Source organism: Coregonus clupeaformis, chromosome 8, assembly GCF_020615455.1.
Source record: "Coregonus clupeaformis isolate EN_2021a chromosome 8, ASM2061545v1, whole genome shotgun sequence".
In the NCBI taxonomy this organism is placed as follows: Eukaryota; Metazoa; Chordata; class Actinopteri; order Salmoniformes; family Salmonidae; genus Coregonus; species Coregonus clupeaformis.
In genome coordinates, this window is record NC_059199.1 from 65,852,815 (window position 1) to 65,866,430 (window position 13,616).

General features: G+C 42.1%; 1 long non-coding RNA gene across 1 annotated transcript; it reads left to right on the top strand.

Moving 5' to 3' along the window:
- The first annotated feature begins 1,848 nt into the window (after positions 1-1,848).
- Positions 1,849-12,046, top strand: LOC121573064. Its single transcript, XR_006001957.2, has 3 exons — positions 1,849-2,096; positions 5,651-5,825; positions 11,202-12,046. It is a non-coding gene; the product is annotated as an uncharacterized LOC121573064 (long non-coding RNA).
- The last annotated feature ends 1,570 nt before the right edge of the window (positions 12,047-13,616 follow it).

Sequence of the window (13,616 nt, forward strand, 5' to 3'; positions counted from 1 at the left end):
GTATTGTATTCCCTATTTAACCCTCTGTCGTGCATTGTGTGTTGTGTGTTATTGTTTTGTGTCATCGACAGTGTTCAGGTTGTTGGTTTTCTCCGTTGTTTGGAGACTGTTTCTTTCACTGGCAACTTTTATTAAAGTACGGTTTCCAGTAGCTCCGTGTCCTGCGTGTGACTTCGCCTACCGCATTTCACTGTCGCCGTTTCTGACATGAGGACCTGTGAGGCGCCTGTTTCTCAAACTAGACACTCTAATGTATTTGTCCTCTTGCTCAGTTGTGCACCAGGGCCTCCCACTCCTCTTTCTATTCTGGTTAGAGCCAGTTTGCGCTGTTCTGTGAAGGGAGTGGTACACAGTGTTGTACGAGATCTTCAGTTTCTTGGCAATTTCTCGCATGGAATAGCCTTCATTTCTCAGAACAAGAATAGACTGACTTGTTTCAGAAGAAAGTTCTTTGTTTCTGGCCATTTTGAGCCTGTAATCGGACCCACAATGGCTGATGCTCCAGATACTCAAATAGTCTCAAGAAGGCCAGTTTTATTGCTCTTTAATCAGTACAACAGATTTCAGCTGTGCTAACATAATTGCAAAATGGTTTTCCAATGATCAATTAGCCTTTTAAAATGGTAAACTTGGATTAGCAAACACAACGTGCTATTGGAACAAAGGACTGATGGTTGCTGATAATGGGCCTCTGTACGCCTATGTAGATATTCCATAAAAAATCTGCCGTTTCCAGCTACAATAGCCATTTACAACATTAACAATGTCTACACTGTATTTCTGATCAATTTGATGTTATTTTAATGGACAAATAAATTGCTTTTCTTTCCAAAACAAGGACATTTCTAAGTGACCCCAAACGTTTGAACGGTAGTGTACATGTTGACATTGGTGTCACAGCATCTCCTCCTCGAGCAAGAAACTGACAATGACTCAAAACATAATAGGTATCATTAAACTTAGCATTGGCTGATTCAACATGCGCCATGCACTCAAAGTGCTGACTAATTCACCAATCTCCCAACGGTCATTAAGAGCCACCTATACAGTAGACCACGTGACCCCATGTATGCCAGATGGATATCCATAATTATCCTGCCTTATAGATATGCTGAGAGATATAGCTATTAGCCTAATTTCCTATAGGTCACCTGACATCTGACCAAGACATTTTCAATCAGGCAATCTTTCAATCAGCGATAATAACCAGGTTAAATGGTCAGTGTTCTGATGGCAGATGTGCCATTCCGCTGGTAAATGGAGCACCATCTTGTCTGTGACCTTTTACACTATTTTTTACCATTTCAATGATAAAAACAGCATTAGATATTAATCCCCTCAACTCTTCTTTTGCCCTCTAAGACAGTGATAGAGGGCATAAATGTCCTATGTGTACGATATGATTCGTCCTTCGGGCTCAGAGACCCATCTCCAGGGTGTCAACTGCCTCGCGATTGGGTGTGATTCTGGTCAGTAACCATGACGATGGGGCCGGCTGGTGAGGAGCACCTGGTGAGTGACGCACTCAAAGTCAGGACTCATGAAGGACAGTGGGAAGAGGGGGAGGAGGGAAGGGAGAGGGAGGGGAGTTATTCGCGAAAAAGGATGCAAGCCAGCGAGGGAGGATGAGAAGGAGAGAAGAAAATGGGGGATGAGAGAGGAGAGGAGAGGAGAGGAGAGGAGAGGAGAGGAGAGGAGAGGAGAGGAGAGGAGAGGAGAGGAGAGGAGAGGAGAGGAGAGGAGAGGAGAGGAGAGGAGAGGAGAGGAGAGGAGAGGAGAGGAGAGGAGAGGAGAGGAGAGGTGGTGGATTGCCAGCTGTTTCCACAAACGTGTTAGGATGGGCCCGAATGAGATAAAGCATAGGAATTTATCTCAGTGTATTTTTCATAACATCTACTAGTGAGGCAGTCAGTGGAGGGGAGGCGGTTTATTTCGAGGGGCCCATGTGATTTTGCCAGCAAAGTGAGAGAACAGAGAACAGAGTGAATGCTATTATCGGGACTTCTCAAAGCAACAAAACTAGAGCACTGCTCCGAAAACTCTGTTTGACTTTGACCGCTCAAATACGTCTGGCAATCCAGCTAATGCTCCTGAGGGTATGAGTTGTTTTTTTTGTAATAACGATGCAAGGACAATCTAAAGCACAAAACCTTTGTCCATAGTTACACCAAAATAAGGCTAAATAATACAGTGCCTTGCAAAGTATTCATCCCCTTTGGTGTTTTTCCTATTTTGTTGCATTACAACCTGTAATTTAAATGGATTTTTATTTGGATTTCATGTAATGGACATACACAAAATAGTCCAAATTGGTGAAGTGAAATGAAAAAAATAACTTGTTTCAAAAAATTCTAAACAATAAATAACGGAAAAGTGGTGCGTGCATATGTATTCACCCCCTTTGCTATGAAGCACCTAAATAAGATCTGGTGCAACCAATTACCTTCAGAAGTCACATAATTAGTTAAATAAAGTCCCCCTGTGTGCAAACTAAGTGTCACATGATCTGTCAAAGGGACAAAGTTGTGGAGAAGTACAGATCAGGGTTGGGTTATAAAAACATACAGTGAGGGAAAAAAGTATTTGATCCCCTGCTGATTTTGTACGTTTGCCCACTGACAAAGAGATGATCAGTGTATCATTTTAATGGTAGATTTATTTGAACAGTGAGAGACAGAATAACAACAACAAAAATCAGAAAAATGCATGTCAAAAATGTTATAAATTGATTTGCACTTTAATGAGGGAAATAAGTATTTGACCTCTCTGCAAAACATGACTTAATACTTGGTGGCAAAACCCTTGTTGACAATCACAGAGGTCAAACGTTTCTTGTAGTTGGCCACCAGGTTTGCACACATCTCAGGAGGGATTTTGTTCCACCCCTCGTTGCGGATCTTCTCCAAGTCATTAAAGTTTCGAGGCTGACGTTTGGCAACTCGAACCTTCAGCTCCCTCCACAGATTTTTTATGGGATTAAGGTCTGGAGACTGGCTATGCCACTCCAGGACCTTAATGTGCTTCTTCTTGAGCCACTCCTTTGTTGCCTTGGCCGTGTGTTTTGGGTCACTGTCATGCTGGAATACCCATCCACGACCCATTTTCAATGCCCTGGCTGAGGGAAGGAGGTTCTCACCCAAGATTTGACGGTACATGGCCCCGTCCATCGTCCCTTTGATGCGGTGAAGTTGTCCTGTCCCCTTAGCAGAAAAACACCCCCAAAGCATAATGTTTCCACCTCCATGTTTGACGGTGGGGATGGTGTTCTTGGGGTCATAGGCAGCATTCCTCCTCCTCCAAACACGGCAAGTTGAGTTGATGCCAAAGAGCTCGATTTTGGTCTCATCTGACCACAACACTTTCACCCAATTCTCCTCTGAATCATTCAGATGTTCATTGGCAAACTTCAGACGGGCATGTATATGTGCTTTCTTGAGCAGGGGGACCTTGCGGGCGCTGCAGGATTTCAGTTCTTCACGGCGTAGTGTGTTACCAATTGTTTTCTTGGTGACTATGGTCCCAGCTGCCTTGAGATCATTGACTAGATCCTCCCGTGTAGTTCTGGGCTGATTCCTCACCGTTGTCATGATCATTGCAACTCCACGATGTGAGATCTTGCATGGAGCCCCAGGCCGAGGGAGATTGACAGTTATTTTGTGTTTGTTCCATTTGCGAATAATCGCATCAACTGTTGTCACCTTCTCACCAAGCTGCTTGGCGATGGTCTTGTAGCCAATTCCAGCCTTGGGTAGGTCTACAATCTTGTCCCTGACATCCTTGGAGAGCTCTTTGGTCTTGGCCATGGTGGATAGTTTGGAATCTTATTGATTGATTGCTTCTGTGGACAGGTGTCTTTTATACAGGTAACAAACTGAGATTAGGAGCACTCCCTTTAAGAGTGTGCTCCTAATCTCAGCTCGTTACCTGTATAAAAGACACCTTGGAGCCAGAAATCTTTCTGATTGAGAGGGGGTCAAATACTTATTTCCCTCATTAAAATGCAAATCAATTTATAACATTTTGACATGCGTTTTTCTGTTTTTTTGTTGTTGTCATTCTGTTTCTCACTGTTCAAATAAACCTACCATTAAAATTATAGACTGATCATTTCTTTGTCAGTGGGCAAACGTACAAAATCAGCAGGGGATCAAATACTTTTTTCCCTCACTGTATCTGAAACATTGAACAGCCCACGGAGCACCATTAAATCCATTATTAAAAAATGGAAATAATATGGCACCATAACAAACCTGCCAAGAGAGGGCTGCCCACCAAAACTCACAGACCAGGCAAGGAGGGCATTAATCAGAGAGGCAACAAAGAGACCAAAGATAACCCTGAAGGAGCTGCAAAGCTCCACAGCGGAGAGTGGAGTATCTGTCCATAGGACTACTTTAAGCCATACACTCCACAGAGCTGGGCTTTACGGAAGAGTGGCCAGAAAAAAAGGCATTGCTTACAGAAAAGAATAATCAAACACGTTTGGTGTTCGCCAAAAGGCATGTGGGAGACTCCCCAAACATATGGAAGAAGGTAGATGAGACTAAAATTGAGCTTTTTGGCCATCAAGGAAAACGCTATATCTGGCGCAAATCCAACACCTCTCATCACCCCGAGAACATCATCCCCACAGTGAAGCTTGGTGGTGGCAGCATCATGCTGTGGGGATGTTTTTCATCGGCAGGAACTGGGAAACTGCTCAGAATTGAAGGAATGATGGATGGCGCTAAATACAGGGAAATTCTTGAGGGAAACCTGTTTCAGTCTTCCAGAGATTTGAGACTGGGATGGAGGTTCAATTTCCAGCAGGACAATGACCCTAAGCATACTGCTAAAGCAACACTCGAGTGGTTTAAGGGGAAACATTTAAATGTCTTGGAATGGCCTAGTCAAAGCCCAGACCTCAATCCAATTGAGAATCTGTGGTATGACTTAAAGATTGCTGTACACCAGCGGAACCCATCCAACTTGAAGGAGCTGGAGCAGTTTTGCCTTGAGGAATGGGCAAAAATCCCAGTGGCTAGATGTGCAGCTGTAATTGCTGCAAAAGGTGGCTCTACAAAGTATTAACTTTGGGGGGCTGAATAGTTATGCACGCTCAAGTTTTCAGTTTCTTTTCTTGTTTGTTTCACAATAAATAATATTTTGCATCTTCAAAGTGGTAGGCGTGTTGTGTAAATCAAATGATACAAACCCCCAGAATTGTTTTTAATTCCAGTTTGTAAGGCAACAAAATAGGTAAAATGCCAAGGGGGGTGAATACTTTCGCAAGCCACTGTATCTGCTTGTTTCGATCAAAGGTGTATGAATGAATAAATATGTATAGATATTGCGATAGCTTTTTCGCATCGAACTGAGAATGCTCACCATTAGATGTTGCAAAATGTTAATTGTTATGTGTCCTCATTTGAGTAATTTGTTTAATTTCATAAAAAGGAGAGTATAACTGATTCTGTTAATTACTGTCAGTCGATATATTAGAGACATATGATACTGTATCTCAGTAGATATATTAGCGATACATGAGGTACAGTATATTACTGTACATTATCTCAAACAGACAGTTGTATATCTCCGGGAAGGGGGGGAAGCAGGAGCCTTACAGAACGTATGAAGCCTCCCGTCTGAATCATCACATTTCTATCTGCAGAAATCTCCATCTGATTAAAGGGTGGCCATGACACTTTTTGACAGTGACGATTCAACATGGTGCCAAAGCCCTAAGCCCTTGCTGATCTCCTGAATGTATTGCCTGAAATCTGACAACTTCCTAATATGGATGCCGTAACAGACAGCTTTGAAGTGAAAGGGAGACTGGTGCTATGGTAAGCCTTGCTTAAATCCTTAATTTTTTATTGATGTCATGGAGATTTTGATAGTGTCTCTTTAATATGGGCTCATCATACACTTGTCAAAAAGTATCGAGTACAACTGTTCATTTCATTTGGGATATGTCTAAGGACAGCCAATGACTCGAACGCAAATAAATCTATTCCCTCGTTGTGTTTCACGGTTGGTTTATCACAAACGCCCAGCAATCGGAAGATGTGGGTTGTCTTCGCTGTGGCCTTGGTGGAGATCGACCTGTGCCAAGGACAGCTAGAGCCTTACTGTTGCCATGGAAATGACTCGGGTCCACAGGCAGAGAGCAACAGTGCCTGTCTGTCAGCGTCAGCAGATCATGCCAACTGGTGGTTGAGCTCTCAAAATGGCTGCCTGTTTGGTTGATCAATGTCAGGGTCTACAGGGACATTCGTCTCGCTTGAAAAAGACAGGTCAATAAATGAACAGCATTGCGAGATAATTTTGTTTTTATGGTTGGTTCTGGTGCTCATTTTTACATAGTTTGTCAAATGACAGAAAATAGAAAAAACTACCACCAAATGTCATTGTATTTTGATTTGATGGAAAAGTTAAAGCTGCAATATGTAACTTTTTGGGTGACCAGACCAAATTCACATAGAAATGTGAGTTATAGAGCTGTCATTCTCCTTGAAAGTAAGTCTAAAAAGCGGTAGATCTACTCGATGTGAGCTATTTCTTAAGTTTAGCTTTTGCTTCTTTTACTTTTGGTTTTGTACACCAGCTTCAAACAGCTGAAAATACAACATATTTGGTTATATTTCACAGAGGTTTAGATGGTACAATGATTTTCTACACTATACTTGCTTGTTTTGTCACATAAACTGAAATTAGGCGAACTTTTCGAATTTTAGCAACCAGGAAATGGCGGAGCGATTTCTGCATAGTGCATCTTTAACTCTGAGGTTAGCATAAAAAGCTAAAGAACTTGAATGAGATATCAGTTTGTTAGAGCCAATTGGCATTGGGCCGTTTACGTGAAGCCAAACATATGAGATCACGGCTATTATTTTGATGATATAATAATTGCAGGCGACCTGTAATCTTTGGAACAACAACATACCTGATACTATCTCGTCATGACACTGAACCATGTGAGAACCTCCAGTGGGTGTCCATGATAGAATTCCATGCCGGTCTTTGTGGGCGTTATGTATAACATTCAACACTCACCACGTGAAACCTTCCGACCGCCACCTCAGCTCTCTCTCTCCCAAGCTACTGTACCACTGCTGCATATTTTTTTTCTGGTAAGACTAAACACAGCATTTTAAACAATACTGGGCACTCTCCTATGTGGCATAGTTGGTTCAAAGGAATCTAAAAATAGGCACCTGTTGTGTTTGAGTCTGAAATTTGATCTGGGAAATGCTAATTGTTTTGGTTCGGCTTTGTCTTACTTCAACCAAAGAGAAGAATGAAGGTTTTTGAAATGGAACTACAGCTACTATAATCCCCAAGAGAATTTAAAATATTGTGAAAGATGCTTCCTATCCCATTTGTAGGCCACACACACACACGCATGCACACACACACACCCCCACCCCTTTCTCTGACAACAAAGTGCGCTCAAAGCATATGATCACTTTGAAAGGCAATCTTCTATCGTCCAAAACACCCGAGCCAACAGACTGTCACTAACAACTGCTCTAAATATGTCACGGATCATCATCTATCTCGTCACTTATTAAACATTTAGAGTGGAAAAAGAGACCACAGAGATGATGTCTTATTCATGGCCACGTTACGCACCACTGGCGTGGACTGATTATGTCAGACTCGTAGGAGTTGAAGAAGAGACAACAATAATAACCTCCCCTCACGTGACTGGCTGCCCAGCTGAAGCCAGGGGATGTGGAGTACGTCATCGCTGCCCGGTGGAGGGATCAGGTGACCTTGCTTGCTGTCTCGGCAGGAAGGGAGGAAAAGTTAATGTGTTCTAGGTCCCCCCCGATCCGTCTCGCCTTTCATTGGTTAATTATTAAGTGTGGGAAAAAGAGGCTCATATATCAAAGGGCGTGGTGAGGTCTATAAATGTGTGTTCGGGACCCATTGTGTTGCCGGGGAAGATTTGGGTTTCGCTCAGGGTTTGTTTGTGTGGGAGGGTGCCCTATGTGGATCACTGTGTGTCCATAGCCCTGTACACACTCAGGTTGTCCAACTGATGTACAACGCATTTGATGGTTGTGATACAACAGAGAGTTTGTCTGCTCAAAAATGTTTACAGAACTATTGTACGGTATCTCCACAACGCTTGTGTAATTATTTCTGTGCAGAAAAACGCTCAGCTTTATTACAACCGATGTGTCAAATGTGTTGTACATCAGTTGTACAACCTGAGTGTGCATGGGGCCCATGTGCGTGAGAGAGTGCATGCCTAGGGTTTCTATAAACAATGCCTCAGGGATGACGGTGCGAATCGTGCTGTACTGTCCCTGGGAGGCCTTGGGTATTGCTGTCCACATTGTTTGGGACAACTATGCTACTTGTAACTCGACTACACTCCCATTGAGCATGAGAGGCACACCTCTCACATTTGATTTCAGCTTCCCAAAGCTATCAACTTACCACAGGAGGTTGGTGGCACCTTAATTGGGGAGGACGGGCTCGTGGTAATGACTGCAGCGGAATCAGTGGAATGGTATCAAACACATCAAACACATGGTTTCAAGGTGTTTGATGCCATTCCATTTGCTCCGTTCCGGAAATCATTATGAGCCGTTCTCCCCTCAGCAGCCTCCACTGACACTTACAGTATATTTGCCATAAAGGCCAATGAGACTGAGGTTCTTCTTCTTCTTTTATTCATCACCAGTCATAGGTAAAAGGCCTATAGGTCTCAAATGTTTTGGATGCATCTAAATGGCCTGAAGAGGCTGAGTCACCTCATCTCCCCCCTTCATCTCCATTGATCTGAAAACCCAGAATAGGTAAAAGCAACATTGTGGATGTCTATACTGTGAATTTGTTTTCACCTCTCCAGTTCTTTCCTGTCAGTTCAGGTGAAGGAGGGATGAGGAGGAGAAGTAGGCCTAGTCTCTTTGACTATTGAGTTGCACCCATTGTTTCACTTGTCCAGCGCTTTTAGTCTTATAGGACAGGAGACAAGGACAGAATTCCGTGTAAAACTATTAGGAAGTAGCCAAAGAGGCGTAAAGGATACTTTCTCTCTACTGGCTGTTTTTGTGCAAAGGCCCACTGGAGAGAACCACATGGGCCATAGCTAGCACATGGTAAGTAAAGCCTTGTCGTGCAACAGTCATGGAGCCTTCATTAGTTATCTGCTTCGGTATACAGACTGTACGACATGTTGATTGACTCATTCCCAGTGGCATATGGAACCATTTTGTTTCTCATATCATTTGCGTACAGTTGATGAAAAATGTTTCTGTTTTTGATCATTTGCCATGGCATGTTTACTGAAATGTACACAAATTCACAGTGGCCCCTTGAACATTTTGTTGCTCATATGATTTGATTAGTGCACCGTTTACAAATGGGAAACATTGTTTTTACAGCCACCCATATTGTTCTGTTATTGTTAGAAGCACTGGTGCAGTGAGGTTGTGCTTTTCTAATATTTAACATTTAATTAAATATATGTAACTGAACAGCAGGGCAGCTTTGTCAGGGGTTCATATTTCTGGCCTTATACAATATTTGTGATAAAGTTATAAGGTAACACTTTACAATAAGGTACACATTACAAAGGTACTTTACACCTTATTGTAAAGTACTAACATGTATAATTCACCCATTTTAGGTAGATATGGTACCACATTAACACAGGATGCCTCAGCCTATAGAAGAACGCTGTCATTTTTCATCATACTCCAAATTGATTGGTATCTACAGGATTTATTGAAGAGCACAACCATTCACAAGACCTCAAGGTTCTTCAACTAAACTTCCTCTGTCTATCTGGTAGGTACTGATAGGGGGCCAAGTGGAGTTAGTTATATCTTTCACATTGAAGCCCTCAAGGTCGGCATTTTCTATTCAGTCCTGCCTATTTTAGCCACTCAGCACTGTGGAGGTTATTTGATCTGCCGGGGGATAGACACAGATACGACCTGGGAGGCCACATCACTGATTCCTGGGGCATTGTCTTGGCACATACACAGTCCAACAGTTGTCTGTCCACATTTGGCCACGCCCCATCATTCTCTTTACCTTGCCATGATTTGCCTGACTAATGAATTGGAATGTTGTCTGAGTTTGATTCCAATTCATCCACTTTTTTTGCACTATTTGCAAAATGTATGACGTAACCAACTCGACTGTGGCGGTTGATTTGTGTAGTTGTTTGCAACCTGAAGAGGCAATGAAAATGACTCACTTCTCCTCTCACATTTTAAATACGACCAAGGCTTTGTTTGAAAACGCTTCCTGACAACTCCGTAGCTGAACTATCTGTAGAATTTCACCCAGCAGTTAACATGGTGACACATCCTGAAAGAGAGAGAGACTCTGGACTCTGGAGCAGACACACCTGAAAGGCATTATTCAATGCCTGGTTGTTATTTACATAAACATGTCACTGGAGAGTTGGTTGGGATTGATAATGGAGAGGTGCCAAGGGAAAAGGCACAAAGCATCTGGTATTTGGTTGAGTGGTGAGGTCACTGGGGCCATTTAGAGTCTAAATTGGGAGTCCGGTTTGGGTGAACTCGACTGACCTTGCTTAAGTCCAGAGAACTGGTGAGACCGCATGTTTAAAGTGTTTAAGATGTAGTATCAGTCGTCTAGTTGAAAGAGTGAACAAATGTGAACCATGATGAAGGCCAGTGTTTTATTGAATTGCATGTTTTATGGTTGGTGTATTTTGACTGGTTATCAGGCACATTCCTGTTGTCCGGTCATAACATTCAAATTGAGTTGATTAGATTGAATCTGGGTGTGTTGTCCCTGCCTTTTGTTTTTACAAATTACATTTAAATACTTATTGGAAATATCTGCAATTTGTCTTTAGACTGTCACAATACATTTATTTAAAATATAGGGGGTGGGAAATATGTTAACATAGTGTGTAATTTCTAATATTTCTCTTGCATTTTGTAGCTTAGGTTTCTGGCTGTAATGCTAAGGACCTGAATTTGACAGTGTGGCGGATGCTACATTGTATTCTGTCAAACCATCTTGCCATCGCCACAACCTGGTCTGGGGCAGAGCATAAGGCCTGTTTCAGGGACTTGTTTCTAAAGACCATTCTTCACAGAAAGTTTTGATATTATTAAATGTGTTACATTTGTTTTCTCTACTTTTAAGTAAATTCTTAAACTCATGTGTAAGACATTGTCCTATTCAAATCTAACTCAATGTTATTTATTTGTGTGTAGAAGCCATTCGGAAGAACCTACAACCCAGGATGCCATGGATAAGGGGGTCCAGATTCAGGTCACCCTTTAGCTGAAAGCGGTCTCCGATTGTAAAGGCGGGAGAAGACGGCGCACAGGGGAGAGGTATCCGCTGCAGTGAGGGTCAGCATCAAGTCTCGGACCACCTTCTCAAAGCCAGCCTCTACCCCCAAGCCACAAGACTGATCCAACAGCTGAACCCTGGGCTGACTCCTGCACCATACCACACACTATTCGGTACACACTTAAATCACTTTAGTCTACCGTACCAATGAAATAGTTATGTCACCTAACTGCACTATGTAGATATACTTTAATTATAATTATATGCTGCTACTGCACTGTATTTCTTCCACTCTATGCACATTGAGCAAAAAATATCCATACTATATGAATATAGGCTAATTTGGTTTTATCTGAATGCTTCTTTTGTACTTGATTTAGTTTATTTTTATTGTTTTATTGTTTGTATATTTACAATGTCATTTATTTGATTACTTTACTATGTCACATTGATTACTGTCTGTTTTGTTGCCATTGTACTGTGTGAGAAGCCTGTCAATAATTTATTTTTTGTTGATTTTACTGGATTTATTTGTCATCATCTGTTGATCCAGGGAACCAGGACTAGCCCTCATTATCTGATATATTTTGCACACACTGTCACGCCCTGACCTCTAGAACTCTAGTTAGTTTGGTCAGGGTGTGCATGTTGAGTTCTATGTTGTATATCTATGGTTAGAGTCTAGTTGTTATACGTCTATGTTTGGCCGGGTGTGATTCCCAATCAGAGGCAGCTGTCGCTCGTTGTCTCTGATTGGGGATCATACTTAGGCAGCCAGTTTTCCTGTCTGGGTTGTGGGATCTCGTTTGTGTTTGGCTTGTTTGTGTATAGCCTTCCGACGTCACGGTTCGTTGCCTTTTGTTGTTTTGTCAGTGTTTATCCAGTTTAATAAACATGTTCGCATACCACGCTGCACCTTGGTCTGACCCGTCTCTCAACGATCATGACACACATAATCATTTACGGTACTTGTTAATACTTATTGGAAATCACAAATCGTGTTTCAAATGGACATGGCATCCAACATAACTTAAATAATTAAAGTAAATAAGTGATGAAAGGGAGTAGAGGCACGCCGCTGGCTTGACGCTGAAAAAACGCCTTGCCTCCGACTGTCAGCTGTAGTGTCGCCGGTCGGGAGAAGGGTGGGTGGGCTGTGTTAGGAGAACGGCAGGAGCACGGCTGCCGCTTGACAGAGTGGCCTATCGCGGGCGCCCCATGAACGAGGCGATGGGCAAACAAGCTGTCGCACAATGTGCGACCACTCTGGATGGACGCCGGCCTCCCGATTGCTAACTGGGTAGCAAAGAAATGTTAATTCAGGTTATGGGGATTTTCTGCTTGAATTTGGTTAAAAGGGCAGTGAATTTGCTCATACTTTGAGAACTTGTTAGCAAGCTCCTGAGACGCATCATTTTTCTCTCAGATATTAACTGAAGACACGTGTAACCACTTGAAGTCTTATTTAGTAGATAGCCATTTACTCTGTGTTACTCTGTAATGTATCATGTATTTCATGTACACTGTAATAGTTTGAGTGTCAATTATTTAATGACTAATAGATCCTATTAGTTGAATTGAGTGAATGCATTCCTCGTTTTACAGAGTAATGCTTTGATGAACTATACGTTCATAATTTAGTAGGTCGATTGGTAAATAAAATTCACACTACACATAGCAATATGCTTGTCCTCTAACTGTGCATCTCTGAGCTAAGGTTAACTCAATCATTTAATGCTAAGACATAGCAAGATATTAGCTCTTTGTCTTGGACACATGTAACTTGTAGTATTCCGAGTGGTGATACAAGGCTCGCTATCTTAACTAGACCCAATGAATACGCCTATGGGCCTCTAGCAATTATTCACATAATAATAGAGTTAGATTGATGAATGTAGTTTATTACATTCAACATCATTTTCATTCAACTACAGTCGGAGAGATTGCTTGTTTACATAAGAGGATGTAAATAATAACACAATATCTCAAGGAAAAGCCAAGAAACGGCAACATATTGTTAAAGTTGGTGTATGTTGTCCTCGGCTATTCCTGTGCTGTGGAGTTGTGGAGACCAGTAACATAAGAGCATTCAATGGCGCTTGTTTGAGACCTATATTGTTGATGTGTCTATGTTGTGTTTGGGTAGGTTTAAAAACTCCTCAACACAAGCTAAATGTAAACAAGAGGGGTCCCGACCCTTGTGTTACACAACTCTCAACAAAGTCATAGGATAAAAGCGTCCCCTGTCACCTCTTTGCTATCAACAATCTGATATCACTTCCTTTTTCATGAATTACTTTACAAAACAACCTCCATTGTCATGTCTCCACACA